Source organism: Theropithecus gelada, chromosome 6 (genome assembly GCF_003255815.1).
Source record: "Theropithecus gelada isolate Dixy chromosome 6, Tgel_1.0, whole genome shotgun sequence".
Taxonomy (NCBI): domain Eukaryota; kingdom Metazoa; phylum Chordata; class Mammalia; order Primates; family Cercopithecidae; genus Theropithecus; species Theropithecus gelada.
Window position 1 is genome coordinate 150,116,655 of NC_037673.1, and position 14,743 is coordinate 150,131,397.

The 14,743-nt window shown below is 41.3% G+C and overlaps 1 protein-coding gene across 10 annotated transcripts in view; it reads left to right on the top strand.

Annotated features, from left to right (window-relative positions):
* GRIA1 (glutamate ionotropic receptor AMPA type subunit 1) overlaps positions 1-14,743 on the top strand; it is a 322,279-nt gene that overhangs the window by 288,140 nt on the left and 19,396 nt on the right. The window lies entirely within an intron of this gene.

Here is a 14,743-nt window from a genome sequence, read left to right on the forward strand (position 1 = left end):
TAATTTTGCATTTTTAGTAGAGACGGGGTTTCACCATGTTAGCCAGGCTGGTCTCAAACTCCTGACCTCATGATCCACCTGCCTCAGCCTCCCAAAGTGCTGGGATTACAGGCATGAGCCACCATGGCTGGCCTAGAGCTCCATTTTATAGTGCCTGGTTGAGAAGCTCATAAATGGCAAAGCAACACATTAAAGAGAGAAAGAGGAGGAAAGTGGTGAGAGTAAGGTGGCAGGGATGTATCTGGGAAGATGAATAAGGGAAATGAATGGCCTTTACCTAGGTGAGAACAGCAGCTCAGTGCAGGCTGTGATTTGCCCACTGAAGCACCGCTCCTCCTGCTGATATACAAATTGTATGTTGCTTTCTTTTAAGAGGCTGTCTCTGTCAAAAATAGCATCTCTTTTTTTCCTCTCTCTCCCTCCCATCGCAACTTAATTTCAGACTTGCTAGGTCTTTTGCGTTTTCTACGAAGGCAGCTGCTGTAATACAAAGACCACGAGAGAGACGGGTTGGATATCTGTCCCAGCTCTGCCACTTGGGGCTTGTGGGTTTGGAAAGCAAATGTGCTTTGGTGTTCCTGAGACCTGAATTCAAATTCTGCCTCCCACATTTATGTCCCATGTGATCTTGAGAAAGTAGCAAGCCGCAGTATGACCCAGAAGTCAAGACTGGTATGAATCCCAGGTCTGCTAGTTAATAACAACTGTTTCTTGGACAAGTGACTTCATCTCCTTAAGACTTAGTTTGCACCAAATGTAAAAAACTGGAGGTAACTCTGGCATTTATTTCTGTGGTTGTTAAGTGTGGTTAGATGAGATAATACAAAGTGTTTAGCACAGTGCCTGACACATAGTAAAATGCCTGACAAGTGTTAATTATCATTATTTAATGTCTTGGAAACTTAATTTTCTCATCTTCCAATTGAGATCTTGCTATAAGTTTCACAAGATTGTCTTGGGAATACAATGAATCCCTTATGAAGAGTTCATGCTAAGTGAGGAGTTCTTGAATATGAATCCCACTTTCTTCCCCCCAGTTCTCCTTCCCTTTCAGCTTCCCTCCACACTCACCATCTCTTCTGTTTGTGTGAGTATCTGACCCAAATTAGTGGCGATTACCTTCTCTGGGCTAGACCACACTAGGATTGCTAACATTGCAACATGGCAGAAATTTCAGAATACCAAGTGTTCAGGTAACAGCCACACTGCATTCATCCATATGCCTGAAGGTAGAAAGTTCCAGTGTCTGAGAAGCCCAGTCTCTGAGGGCAGGCAGAAAGTAAGGGATAAGGGGTAGCCCTGAGCTGAACCCCTGCTGAGAAATTCCCAGCCATCTGTCCCTGTAACATTTTTTGAATGGCCCCACAGGCTAAGATCATGGCTTAACAATCTTTTGTAATCAGCCTGTTCCTCAGAGGGAAAGGGGGCAAAAGCCCAGGTGAATCCTAACCAAAGGAACCAATCTCGTCTCACACAGTAAACCAGCAGAGTCCTCAAACAAAGAAAATCAGGCAGGGAAATTTGCATATATTATTCATCCTTCCTCAGAACAAACTTCTAGCAAAAATAAAAGAGGATAATGTCCTCTTAATTATATTCTTTATTCCCTTGGGAATAAAATTTATTCCTTTGGAGGAATATTTAAAAAAAAAAATAGCTGCATTAGTCCAGCCAATCTCCCTGTGGCCCACAAACACAACTTTCCCCAACTCCTGTATCTTGGCTTGTATTGCTTCCTTCTGCCCCCCACCCATATTTCCAGGTCAACGAAGCAAAGGCCAACTCTCCCAGAGAATCTAGCAGAGAATTTAGCCTGCGGGAAACCCCTACTGATTGCTTATCACATAGACCAGTTCCTACCTAGTCAACTTCTACGTACGTGGTGACTTTCCGAGCACATTATCAAAGCAGTTGCTGTGCCTGGTCCGTCTGATTCATGGAGAAGCAGGAAATACTAGTCCTACTATATAGACCACGTAACACAAATTAAACCAGCTGACAACTTGTAGGTCTGTTTGGCCATTACTAATAAACATCCTAAAGGCAAAAAATGCAAGTACATGACCATGGTCATGCAATTTAATTCTACCAACATTCCAAGTACAGTATTTTCAAAATGCCAAGTCAGTACTCTTGAGGGAAACAACGATGAATAAACTATGACATGAGCACTTCCAAGATGCATCATCTAGAGCAGGGACCACAACCTCAAACACCCCAGGGCCAGGTAAAGAAGATGAGTAAAATGGACCAGGGGTAAACCCTATGTGGTTTTCTCATTTTTAATAGAGTCATGAGCGCAGACAATATTTCTCTAAGAAACAAAACCACAGTGCAAACACTATGGTAAATAATAATTATAGTTAATATTTATTGAGCACTTGCTATCTGTAGCAAGCCATCTCTAAATTCTCATATGCATTTTCTAATTTATGTAATCCTCACAAGAACCCAATGAAGTAGGTACCATTAATAATCTCATTTTACAGATAATGAATCAGTGGCACAGAGAGACTAATTAACTTGTCAGAGTTCACACAGTGAGTAAGTGGCAGAGCCAAAATTTGAACCCAGATAGTCCGAATTCAGAGTCTATGCTCTTATCAATTACATAATGCTATAAATGAAAACTGACACTGAACCTTAGCAAGATCATAGGAAATGATGAAGGCTAGTGAACAAGGGTATGTGTCTTATCTAGACAGGAGAGCCTCCTCTCATTCCAGTCTAATGTTGACATGTAGGAATGTTGTCACATATTCTCATTGTTCAAAATAAACCAGAAATCTCAATTTTTATATAAACTATACAATTTTTTTAGTAGTGATCACATTTAAGAGAAGGATAAAGGAAGGCACAACCCAGTAACAACTAACGCTAATATAAAGAAGAAAGGAAGTACCATAAAAACAGATAAATAAACAAGGCACAGTGAGGAAAACATGCAGTTAAGAATTAATATCTTGCCTGTCCCCTGGGTGAAAGCTCTAGGAAGGCCTCCAGGAGGAGGCAGCAGTCCCTGAACAGTTCCTCTACCAGTAGAGAGAACAGCCAGAAGGAAGATGGGGAGAAAGGTATTTCAGGAAAGCCACCGCAAGCATACCATACGGGAGTGAAGGGAAGGGTGATTCATGCATTCTTTTTCAATCTTTGTTGTTGCTGTTTTCAGCAGGGAATCACTTCCTCAAACAAAACCTCTCATAGAATCCCATTATAAACGAGAGATACAGTGGAGCTGCAAGAGATAAGGGGCTGCAGGTGGTAGTGGAAAGGGAGAGGAAGAAGGGAGAGTGCCAGCAGGGTCAGGCTGGAGGTGGGAGACCTGCAGGAGCTGTTTTCTTCTCTTCCTCAGGAGCCATTCTCTGCCACTGAAGGGGAGAATTCTCCAGCATTGTGATCCTGTGTATTTAAAAGTCCACAGGAAAATAATGGACCTGCTGGCCTCCTCTGCATCCTGTTCACGCAGTCCTTAGGATTGGCCCGGCTTTTCTCCCTTTCATTGAACCAGGGGTGGCTGAGATGAGACCAGTGAGCTGGCTCTTGTACTGAATAGTGTTTCCACTCCCTCCATTAATTGTGGGGGGACCTTCATTCATTCCCTCCGTTATCTTTTGTCAAGCATCTCCAAGGTGTCTGACACAGACCTGTGTGCCTGCTGCTGCTGACAAATGCTTCTGCATTACAGGACCAGATGTGGTTTACTGTGAGCTGCAAATGAACTGTTGATACCTGCTTCTCACAATATGGGGCGGGCTAGGTATCACACGTACCTTAGAAATGCTTGCTGTCTGTAGAATTCCTGCTGGAGGAGCCAGACTTCAGATCCCTATCCAGGTCTCTGAGCTGTTTCCACTGATCTTAACCAGGTTTCTTCACAGAACCCTGAAGAAAGTTACAGGACCAGAAATAAGTATTTGCACATTTAAGACTGCTGTGCAGTTTTGAGGGGTTCAAGTAACCCCTGTGGTTTATCTCAGAAATTAAAAAGTACTCATTCATTCAACAAACATTTGTGAAGCAGCTACTGTGTTCCCTATTCTGCAGTGTCCAGGGTTCTTGCCAATAGAGCTCTCAGTCAGATCAGATGAGTGGAGATGGGTAAGGGAATGATGATTTTGCTGTGATAAAGCATGCAAGTACAATGGGACCAGAAGGCTTACTCCATTCTGCCTTGGGTCACTCCTGGAGTATTTGCGGAGAACAACACACATTAGAAGCTTGTAAGATGACTAGGGTTCCACAAAGTGGCGAAGTGTCCTAGGTAGTGCATGTGCCAATGTAGAGGTGAGCTTTAGTCATGCTTCCAATCCAGCTACCTGCATTTGTCCAGAATTACTCTCAAAGCACTTTCCCATCTGTCACCTCATTTGCTCCCCACTCTACAGGCAGTCGGGGCAGAAGCAGCATGCAATTATTCCCATTTTACAAATGGGAAAACTGAGGTACAGTTAGGGTCATCAACCACCCTGGTTTGCTCAGGGTTTAGGGGGCTTCCAGGATGTGGAACTTTTGGTGCAAAAACCAAGACTGTCCCAGGAATACTGGGACAGCTGGTCACCCTAGCTATAGTTACATGACATGTCATATAATGTGATCAGAGATGAATGAGGAACTCAAATCACGCCTTCAGACTCTTTCCTCCACCCAGCATGAAGTAATTAAGTGAGCACTCTGTATATATCGTTTGCTTTAAAAAAAAAAAATTCCTTTGTGTCATTTGTACAGTCAGAAACCAAAGACAAAGGCTCCGTGTTCTGCTGATTCACTGCCTGACCAGCATTTCTTCTCATAAGATCACAGGACTCTCTGTTCCTTGAGTATACTCAAGAGGGGAACGCCATCTGGAATAGTCAGGGGTGAAGGGAACTTTGATCCTACCTTAAGGAACCCGGGGATGTCTGCATTTTAATTGAAACTCCTGATACAACCCCACTATTTTCTTCTGCTTGGTCACTGGATAACCTCTCCCAGTTCCCTCATCACCCCAACCTACTGAGTCAGCAGAGTCCTATGGGGCCTTAGCTGTCTGCCCAGTCAGTTTACCTTAAATGGTCCACACAGCCAATGATGTCATAGACTGGACTAAAGACAGAGGAGGACTTTGAGACCGTTGTCTAAAGGAAGCCATTAAGAGAGTGCATCCAGGACCCAGGCCCATCAGTACTAGTCCTGCCTAAATTCAGCCACGCTTTTCCTCAGCAGTGGCAGGGTAAATGAGCTTTGGTGCCTAATGAGGCTCTGGTCCCCATTCCAAGCAAAGGAACCCTGGCTTGGCCTTGGAAAAGAAGCAGACAAATCCACCCAGAGAAGGTTTCTCTGTCATCCCCTCGAAATGGTTTTTTATTCTCCACAGGCCTATGTGTGACAGACCATGGAAGATTGCTTAGTTCAGGGAGAAGTGTAAAAAGAGAAAGGAGGAAAAGGTGATCTGGACCTTCTTCGCAGAGAGAGGACTCTGCGCCCCTGAACCCTCAAGCCCCATGGAAGGAAGAGTTAGAAGGACCATGCTCACTTGTGCACTGACCTTTAATACAGTGCAAGCAAATTCTCACCCTAAATAGCCCCCATAAATGTGTTTAAACTTTGCTCATCAATACCTGTTCTCCCCTCTTAAGGGTGGATGAGGAGTTCCTTGAAGGCCCTTCCCCTAGAATCCCAGCAGATCCCAAGCTGCAGATATCATGTGTCAGTAAAATTACAAAAAAAAAAAAAAAGAGATAAAGTGTGGATACTTGACAATATTTTATATTGCCAGGAAAAGACAAAGGAAACAAAAAAAATTACCATCTCTCATTAATATCATTTAATAACAGAAGGAATACATTAACACTAAAAATTAATGAAGGAAACAATCAATTATGAACAAAGATCTGTCCTTTAAATGGAAAAGTTCAACGTCCTGAAAACTCACTACGCAACCCTTATCTTTCCTTCTTTTCCCATTGATGAGTGAAAACTATCACAAACCAGTTCCAGCTCATTGGATGAGCCGTTTGGGAACCACTGATTTAATCCCATCTAGCTCGTGAATTTCCTCCATGTTGTTCCTGAAAAACAGTTGTCCCATGAACAATGTCCCACCAAATCACACTTTTAAAGTAGCAATTACCAGAGGGCGTTAATAATTCCAGGTTTGCCATCATATTAAGCAGCAATCTGTGTCCCTGTGGTTTTGTCTCCCTGATCTAATTCTGCCCTCTGGCATCTCAGAGAATAATTCTAGTTCCTCTTCCACTGACAACCAACCTCAAGTTTCCATGTGAGTCCTGCTTGCTTTGAAATGGCCCACCATCTCCATGATCCCTGGATCCAGGGTTAAAATTTTCAACCTTGTCTCTTCCTCTCATATGAGCCGTTTTATTTTTCAGTTAATTGGTATGTATTTGCTTACAACTGACTGTATCATTCACTCTGCTGAGTGTAGATGGGCTGCTGGTCTGAGGCCTCTCTCTGCTTAAAAACCTGCCGTATCTCCCCTGCCCATGGGTAAAGTGTTGATGTTCTAGCATAGCATTCAAGGAAGTTCACGATTAGGACTCTGTCAGCTGTTCTAACTTCATCTCCCTGAAGTTCCCCTCATCATGACCACACTCCCCAGGTGGGGACTTTGCCCTTTTCACAGAACACTCCCTAAAGATTTTCTAACTTCCACCCACTGTCAGAATTCACCTCTCTCCTTTTTTGGTGCTTCCATAACCCTTTATTTTAAAATCTGATACAGTCTTTCATGAACTATTGAGAAACATTTCTGCCTCGCATACTAGATTGCATGGTCCTTAAAGGAAGAGGTTTACAACTTGTTCAAGTTGTTATTCCTAGTAAGTACCTACAATGATTAACATTTAATTGATCTTCATAAATGTTTGAAGTGTTGACCCAAAGACACTAACTCTTTACTCTGTAGGCCTTATAATCAAGTTGAAGACTAAGACCAATACACATCAAATAGCAGTAGGCGATGCAGTGAACTGACTGCTAGATGCCAGGCAAGCTTAAAGGAAAGGTCAATGAGAAATGAAGTGCTCAAGGGCAGATTCAAGGAAAACATGGGGAGCACTGCAGAGCAACCAGGCCTTAAAAGAGAAGTTAAGGAGAACAGCAAGAAGCAAGCACACAGGAGCAGGCAGAGGCACACTGATTGAGAAAGTAGCACGCCCAGCAGCCTGGTCTGATTAAATTTGAAGTTGCCTTTGTGGGAGGAGAAGCAAAGCATATTATCATAGGCTGGGTAGAATTCCAAAGGTCATTTTATCCAACACTCCTCAGATGCTTAAACTCAAGGTTTCAAAACCAGAAGTGGAAGTGTAGACAATTGCTACAGAATTGAAGCCAAATATTCCATCCTTTGCTTTTCATAAGTTGAGACACAATTAAAATCATCTGAAATATCTCCCTTGGCTGCTTTTTTCAAACTTTAATTTCCCTGCAAGTATATGATAATTGAGTTTCTTTAGAGCACAAGGCTGGACATATTGGACCTTAATGTGCACAAGGTCATCCTAGAAATCGTCTTTAGAGTACCAAGTCTTTCCTCCCCAAGAATTCCAAAAATAATTCAATATTTAGAATGCTGCCCTGGACCTACCAATTCCAGTGGCTGAATGTCAGGGCTCAGTCATTTGAGGATTATTTTTTCTCCTTGGCCCTCTTGGGGAATAAATGCCATGCATGTCACCACGTCAGTGACTACAGGCCTGGCTTCATCCCCTGATGACCAACAGCCATCATCTCCTTTATGCTGAACATCTCTCCGAATCTTGGAATTTTCAGATGACTCTAACTTTGCCAAATTAAAACCATGCCTGATTCTTTTTTTGTTTGATTGTTTGCTTTATGTTTGTTTACTTTGCTCAGTGCCAAGCACAGAATTTAGCATAAGAAAAGTTCCACTAGAGGTTGTTTATTCAAGTAAGTAATTATTATAGCCATCCGTATCTGAGCCCTTTACAAAATTTTGGCGGATTGTCCTCGCAGGTCTGTTTTATTAATCAATTTATTGACTCAAGTTTATGTGTCCAGCTTGACCATTTCCTTTGACTTCCAGATGCACCTCTTCCCAGAAAACTGATTCCCCCCTTGGACATCTCACAGGCATCTTAAATTTAGTGCATCCACTTTGGGAGGCCGAGGCAGGCAGATCACAAGGTCAGGAGATCGAGACCATCCTGGCTAACACGGTGAAACCTCGTCTCTACTAAAAATACAAAAAATTAGCCAGGCGTGGTGGCAGGTGCCTATAGTCCCAGCTACTCTGGAGGCTGAGGCAGGAAAATGGTGTGAACCCAGGAGGCGGAGCTTACAGTGAGCTGAGATCAAGCCACTGCCCTCCAGCCTGGGTGACAGAGTGAGACTCCATCTCAAAAAAAAAAAAAAATTTAGTGCATCCAAAGCTGAACTCTTGGGCTTCTCCCAAATCCATCTCTTTTCAGTCTCTCTCATCTCCACAAATGGTTCCTCAGTCTACACAATCGCAAGGGAAAAAATCAGCTCAAATCTTTCCTTCAATCCCCCATAGCCAATCTATCTCCCTTACTCAAAATGTATCCTGAACGTACAGCCCATCTTTCCAATCCTTAATTCACTCTTGCCTGGGCTCCTCCGCTGGTCTTCTCATTGGCTTCCACATTTCCCATTTGCCTCCCTTTAGTCCCTTCTCCTCCCTGCATTGGGAGAACTTTATTAACTTGGTTTAAAAGGGTCTGTCATTCCCTGGCTAAGACCCTCCAATCTCAGAATAAAATGCTAAATCCTGGCCTGCAGAGTCCCTGCCAGCCTCTCCAACCTCATCTCCCCATAAGAATGTGATCTCTTATCACCCAATCCTCTTCTCCCTCTAATCTCTTCTTAAATATCACTTCCTCAGACCCATGTTTCCTGACTACCTCTGACATTTTCTGTTACTTCACCTTTTGTTTCCTTTATAACACTTCACATTTTCTCTTATTGCCTGTTTCTCCAATTAGACTGTAAGCCTCACTAGGGCATGAACCATGTTTGTCTTATGCATTAGTATATACCTAGGACCTCTTGTGGTGCTAGCACATAATAGCCGCTCAGCTATATTCAAGGTTATTAAAGTGGGTTTATGGCAAAGTATTATGGTTTCCCACTCGATGTAGATGTCCCTTCTATAAAATCAAAACAAATAATAATTCAGTCTCTTTCTGAATGCCTCCTTTGCAAGGGTTTCATCTTAAGACAGCCAATTCCATTTTCCTTTGGCTCTACTGTCATTTCTTTTCCATACTGACTCAAATGTCCTCCATGACTTTTGCCTATTGGTCATAGTTCTCCTCCTTAGGAACCCATAGTATAATTTTCTCTAAATTCTCTAAATTAATCCTTCAGATATTTGAAGGCAAGTCTTATATTTGCCCTAAATCACACCTACTTCAATGTTATTCCACACGTGATGGTTCCAGATGTATCCACATCATTCTGGTAATTGATCTCTCGACACACTCCAGTTTGTTATTGCTTCTTAAAATTGTTGTCTAACAATGAGTTCCAGACTCCAAAGGAGATGGGACAAGTTCATAATGGAAGACCATCACCTTCCTTTGTATGATTCTAATGCCTGTTTTGATATTTTTTTTATATATATATATCCTCTACATATATGATATATAAATATATATGTTGTGTATATATATGTAATTATCAACAGCATTCTGAGCTCGTGAAACTAAAACAATTTCCAAGTCATTTTATTTAGACATTTCTTTAAAATACGTAAGGCCGAACTTAATTAACACTAATCTATGAAGAATAACTAATTAACTGCAGTGGGCAACTGACTTCCACTTTCAGGAGAAAGAAAATAAAGTAATCTCAGAAATCTTTTTTGTTAGTCTGTAAAATCTTTTCCAGGTAAAATCTAGAGCTTAATCCATATGTTGTGCCATCTTTTGCTTTTCCACACCTCTGATCCTAGGTAAGTTAGAGCTAACGAGTATTTGCTGAGCTTCTATTATGGGTCCAGTGTATGTTATAATCTCTTTTACACATAGGAATCTGAGGTTTAGAGAAGTTTATTGATTTGCTCAATGGCACACCGTAAGTGCTGGGGCTAAGATTTAAACTCAGGTCTTCTGACTTAATTCAGATGTTTAGTTTGATGGTAATCGTAATATTGTTGTTATTATTTATCACAAATAGTAGTAGCTAAGTCGGTTCATGAAATAGCTCATTGATAGTCCATTGGATAATTCTGAGTTGGAACTTCTATTATCTCATTTGACAGGTGGAGACACTGAAGCTCAGATGGCTGACATAGATTAGCCTAGGGCTAATTGTAGTTAGTTGCAGTGAGAATTTCCCAGTACTGGGGGTTCTCATTCAGAGCAAGGCTAACCCCAGAGATGGTCCCTGAGGGCAAGTGGAAAATCTGAAGCCACAAGAGGGAGGTAGGAGACTAATGCATTTGGAAGAAGTTTATAACAAAAGGAACACTCACTTGCCTGGAATACCCACATATTCTCTGAAAACATTTTAGTCTTTGAGGTTCATCCCATTCTGTTTTAATTTTTTTGAGACAAAAAATGACCAATCTCTTATTTGCATATTCAAGCATTCTTAATAAGTCACTAAAACTCTTGTTTTTCATAACTCTCCTTTTACTAAAACGATAATTTTCTGGTCCATCAGAATTGGTCTTATAAAAGAACTTAAACAATATATTCCCTTCATAATTTAGCACCAGGAAAACTGGCAATTTTTATAATAGAAAGATGGCCTTATTTTGCTAACCAGTTACAACCCAAGTTGAAAGTTTTTCCCCAAAATCCTTTCCTCATCAAAATACCAATAATGATATTAACCAGGTACCACTGAAGTTGGTCCTCTTGTACCCATTTCTGTGAACAAGACACATGAACACTGGCTTGAGAGACAGTTGGTGAGCTCCACTTGAACCTTGGGGAAGAGAACAAAACATTCCACATTGACCTTAATGAGTTGTTCCTAGGTAGGCATGATGAAAATGTAAAACTGAACCCCAGATCTAGCCAACTGAAAGACATTGATTATTCTAGAACAGCATCTTCCAAACACCAGTCTGTGGACCAGTCACTGCTTGCCAAAGATAAAGTTCTCACCAGCGTGAGGTAAAATGAGGAAAATAACAGCAATGTGTCTAAATTCATTCAACCTAAAGACTTCCTTTTATTCTGCAAGGTTGTCCTTCCTATTTCTTTGATTATTTCAGCATCTTTACTTCTATAAAAGGAAGTTGCCAACAGATGGTAGTTGTTCTCTTTAAACATTTCTACTTAGTCAAGTTAACATTTAACATACACCTATGCTGGTCCTCCCACACCCATTTTACTTTTTTCTTATCTGTGAAAACTAGATGTTTGGGAACTACTGCTAGCCTAAGGGATAGCCTCTGCTATTCCAGACCCCTGGATTTTCCAAGGGTCCTGGCCTTTTGAAATGTAATATTTTATAAAGGAAATATTTTTTAATCAAACTCACATCTTTAACTTTTGTTTTGAACATGTGAAACACAACCTTTTCTGGATAACTCTATCATGATCAATAATCAGTGGCATCAGATTAGAATACAGCAAATCTGCTGGAGGGCAAATATCATAGGGCAGTTTTCCAGAACCAAAATCGCCCCCAGGCCACCATTCTTTTAGCACCATCATTTTTCTCTCCTTAAAAAAAAAGAAGAAGAAGAAGAAGACCAGGCAATGTGGCTCATGCCTGTATCCTAGCACTTTGGGAGGCTGAGGCAGGAGGATTGCTTGAGGCCAGGAATTTGAGATCATCCTGGGCAACATAGTGAGACCTTATCTCTACCCAAAAAAAGAAATTTAATAGAAAAGAAAAAACCTGCTTTGGCTCCTTCCTTGTTGTCAAGTTGTGAATTAGCATCTTACGAAATGGCATAAGATGAGGCTTTTCTTATTTGCTGACTTCGTTCTGCTTGGGCTTAGAGAATGGAGATTCTTGGGTATTACAACTGTGTGCAAAGTAGAAGTTTAAAAAGGACTGAGTAGTAGGGGGTGGGGAAGATCTAAATGAGCACAGGCAAGGATCATACAGTACCCCACCTGCACTCAGTGTAAAACACAATGGTTACCTGCATGGGCTGAGTGACAGCCTGGGGCAAGTTAAGTGTTTATCTGTAAAATAGAAGTAGTAAAAATGACAACCAAATAGGCATATAAGGATTAAATGAAATAAAGCATGTAAAGGGCTTAGTACAATACCTGGCCCACAATAGGCCCTCAGTGAAATAAATATTAACTACAATGATTACCTTATAGCCCTGTACATTTTCTTTGCTCACTTTCTGGTGCTTTTCTGTTGTATTCTAGATAGTGAGTTTACCAAATAGCTGAGACACATAGGTTATAGATACATAGGTGATATTGCATTTAGATTTTGACCATTCATTTGTTCATTTGGCAAAAAAGAAAAAAAAAAAGTACACGGCATGGAGAATGCTGTAATAAATGTTGTACTCCTACACTGCATGGAATATCCCATACTAAATGGTTTGGGGAAGGATCTAAAATCACAAAGAACGTAACTCCAGGGAACTAACTGTCTATTTGAGGAGACCCAGCCAACACACCAATGGGCTAGAACAGCATTGTAGCATAAGAGATAAAGTCAAGTGCAGAGGATCTTCCAGAAAGGAGAACATTTTGAGGTGAAATTTAATTAAATATCTTTTTTAGACAGTCCCTTGTTTGACCTGATTGAGATCATGAGCCCACCAGTGTAGGACATAAATTCCTCCTACCTTACCCATTGTGAGAGATGCTCTGTGAGGATTGTTTACTTTCTCTAAACACTTCTTCACACTATTGACCCCAAACTGAATTCTTTGCCTGAGTGGAACAGTGAGGACTTTATTTCTAATACAGAAAAGTGGTCTTATAGTTCACAGCAAAAATGAGAATTAGAACCTTGGGAACCCCAACCTTTGTTCTCTGTTTCACTTGGTCCCTATACCTTCCCTTGCTGTGCCCAGTTCTCTTGTGTCCCTGCACTGATACCCCTTCCTCTCCCACTTTGAGTCTTTCTACATACATTTCCTTAAAATGGAGAGGTAGAGGAGACAAGAGAAGGAAAGGTAATGAAACAGAGGTAGTGGCTATCTACTTACCCTAGCATTGAGCCTCTTTCAGGAAAAAATGTCCTTTGTGTGTTATTCAGGCACAAAGACCATTTTAGCTTGCTTTCTTCCTTTCTTCCTTCTTTCTGTCTCTCCCTCTCTCTCCTTTCTTTCTTTCTTTTGAGAGGGAGAGAGAAGAGAGAGGAAGAAAGAGAGAGAGAGAGAGAGAGACAGAGAGAGAGGAGTACTGGCCCATAAAGGTATCTAAAAGACTAAAGAGTGCATTTCTGGGATCTGTTAACAGAAATTGTTTTCCCAGCTTGAAAATTGCCACATTTAAAATCCCAATGTGGGGTAAGCGAAATCATAAATATGAACTTCTTTTCAGACAGCAAACCAGCATTTGGAGTCTCTCTCCTTGCCTTCAGGGATCCATATGCCACAGTCTAGTTAGCTGCCCAGCGACTGACAAGCATAAATAAAAGGTAATGGTTATAGTAAACAGAGTTGTTGTGAGTCAAAAGTGTTTCCCAGGGAGGGATCAACATGCTTCTGATCACACTAGAGTCACCAAATAGCCAAGGTTCAGCTCTTTTAAAAACAAACAAATAACGAAGACAATGAAAATAAAAATGTTTGCCGTGTCAACTGTCTACATTCAGCAGTGGAATGGAACAGGCACCTGGGGTTCATAAGAGTAAGAGGGTCAAGCCACGGGGAGCAGTCTGAGTTTTATGGCTTATTTGCCTTCCATCAGTGCTCCTTGCCACCTACCATTGAGGACATCCTCCTTCATCCCATTACTGCCTCATGATGGTCTGTGAACCCATCTCACCTAAGTTAAGTAAATACTGACCTCAACTTAAGGTGATACCATCATCAGAGTAATCCTTAGGAGAAAGTAGATAAATAGAAGATGAGGCATGTTATGTCCTGAAAGATGATCTACTCCTTGTCTAAAGAACTAGATTAGATGTTGAAGGATGAGGTGATAAACCCAGTCAACAAAATTGTTCCAGTCAAACTAGCTCATGCACCAATGGACCCAGCACATAAACCCTTATAAGTCACACTTGAGCAGGGTCTCAGAGGGCAAGTGAGGAGTTGTCCATAGAGAAATTTAGATGGACTCCCTTGGCCCTTGCAGATGGCCCTGGATATGTTATATGTACATGTTGTCATTGATGTGGCCAGAAACTCCTGCCTTGGGATTTGTTGAATACTAACTTGACTTATTGGAGCAGGTGTCTGTGGTCCTCCCAAGCTGTCAACTATTGAGCATGGTGATTCCAACTAAGAGTTTCATAATCCTCACTGCCTTTCTCTTTTAAGCCTAAACAGCAGTCATGTAATCAAAGTGAGATTGTTCTGAAAGCCTCAGAAAAATGACTCAACCATGGCCTTCTGATGAATCCGTTTTCCTCTGTCCTGAAATGTCTGAAGTGTTTAACTACATCTTAATCTGACTCTCTCTCTTCTACTTCTTAGGTTTTCCTGAAATTTGCCTAATTATTTCTTTATGTGACTTGATTAATAGAATGCCAATCATGTTGTTTTTATATCTCTCTTTCTATGTCTATTGTGATGTGAGAAACACTCAGAGGAATGGGTGAACCAGGTGCCTTCCCCTGCTCCCTACTTTGCCAAGTTGATAACTCCTTTGACCCTTGA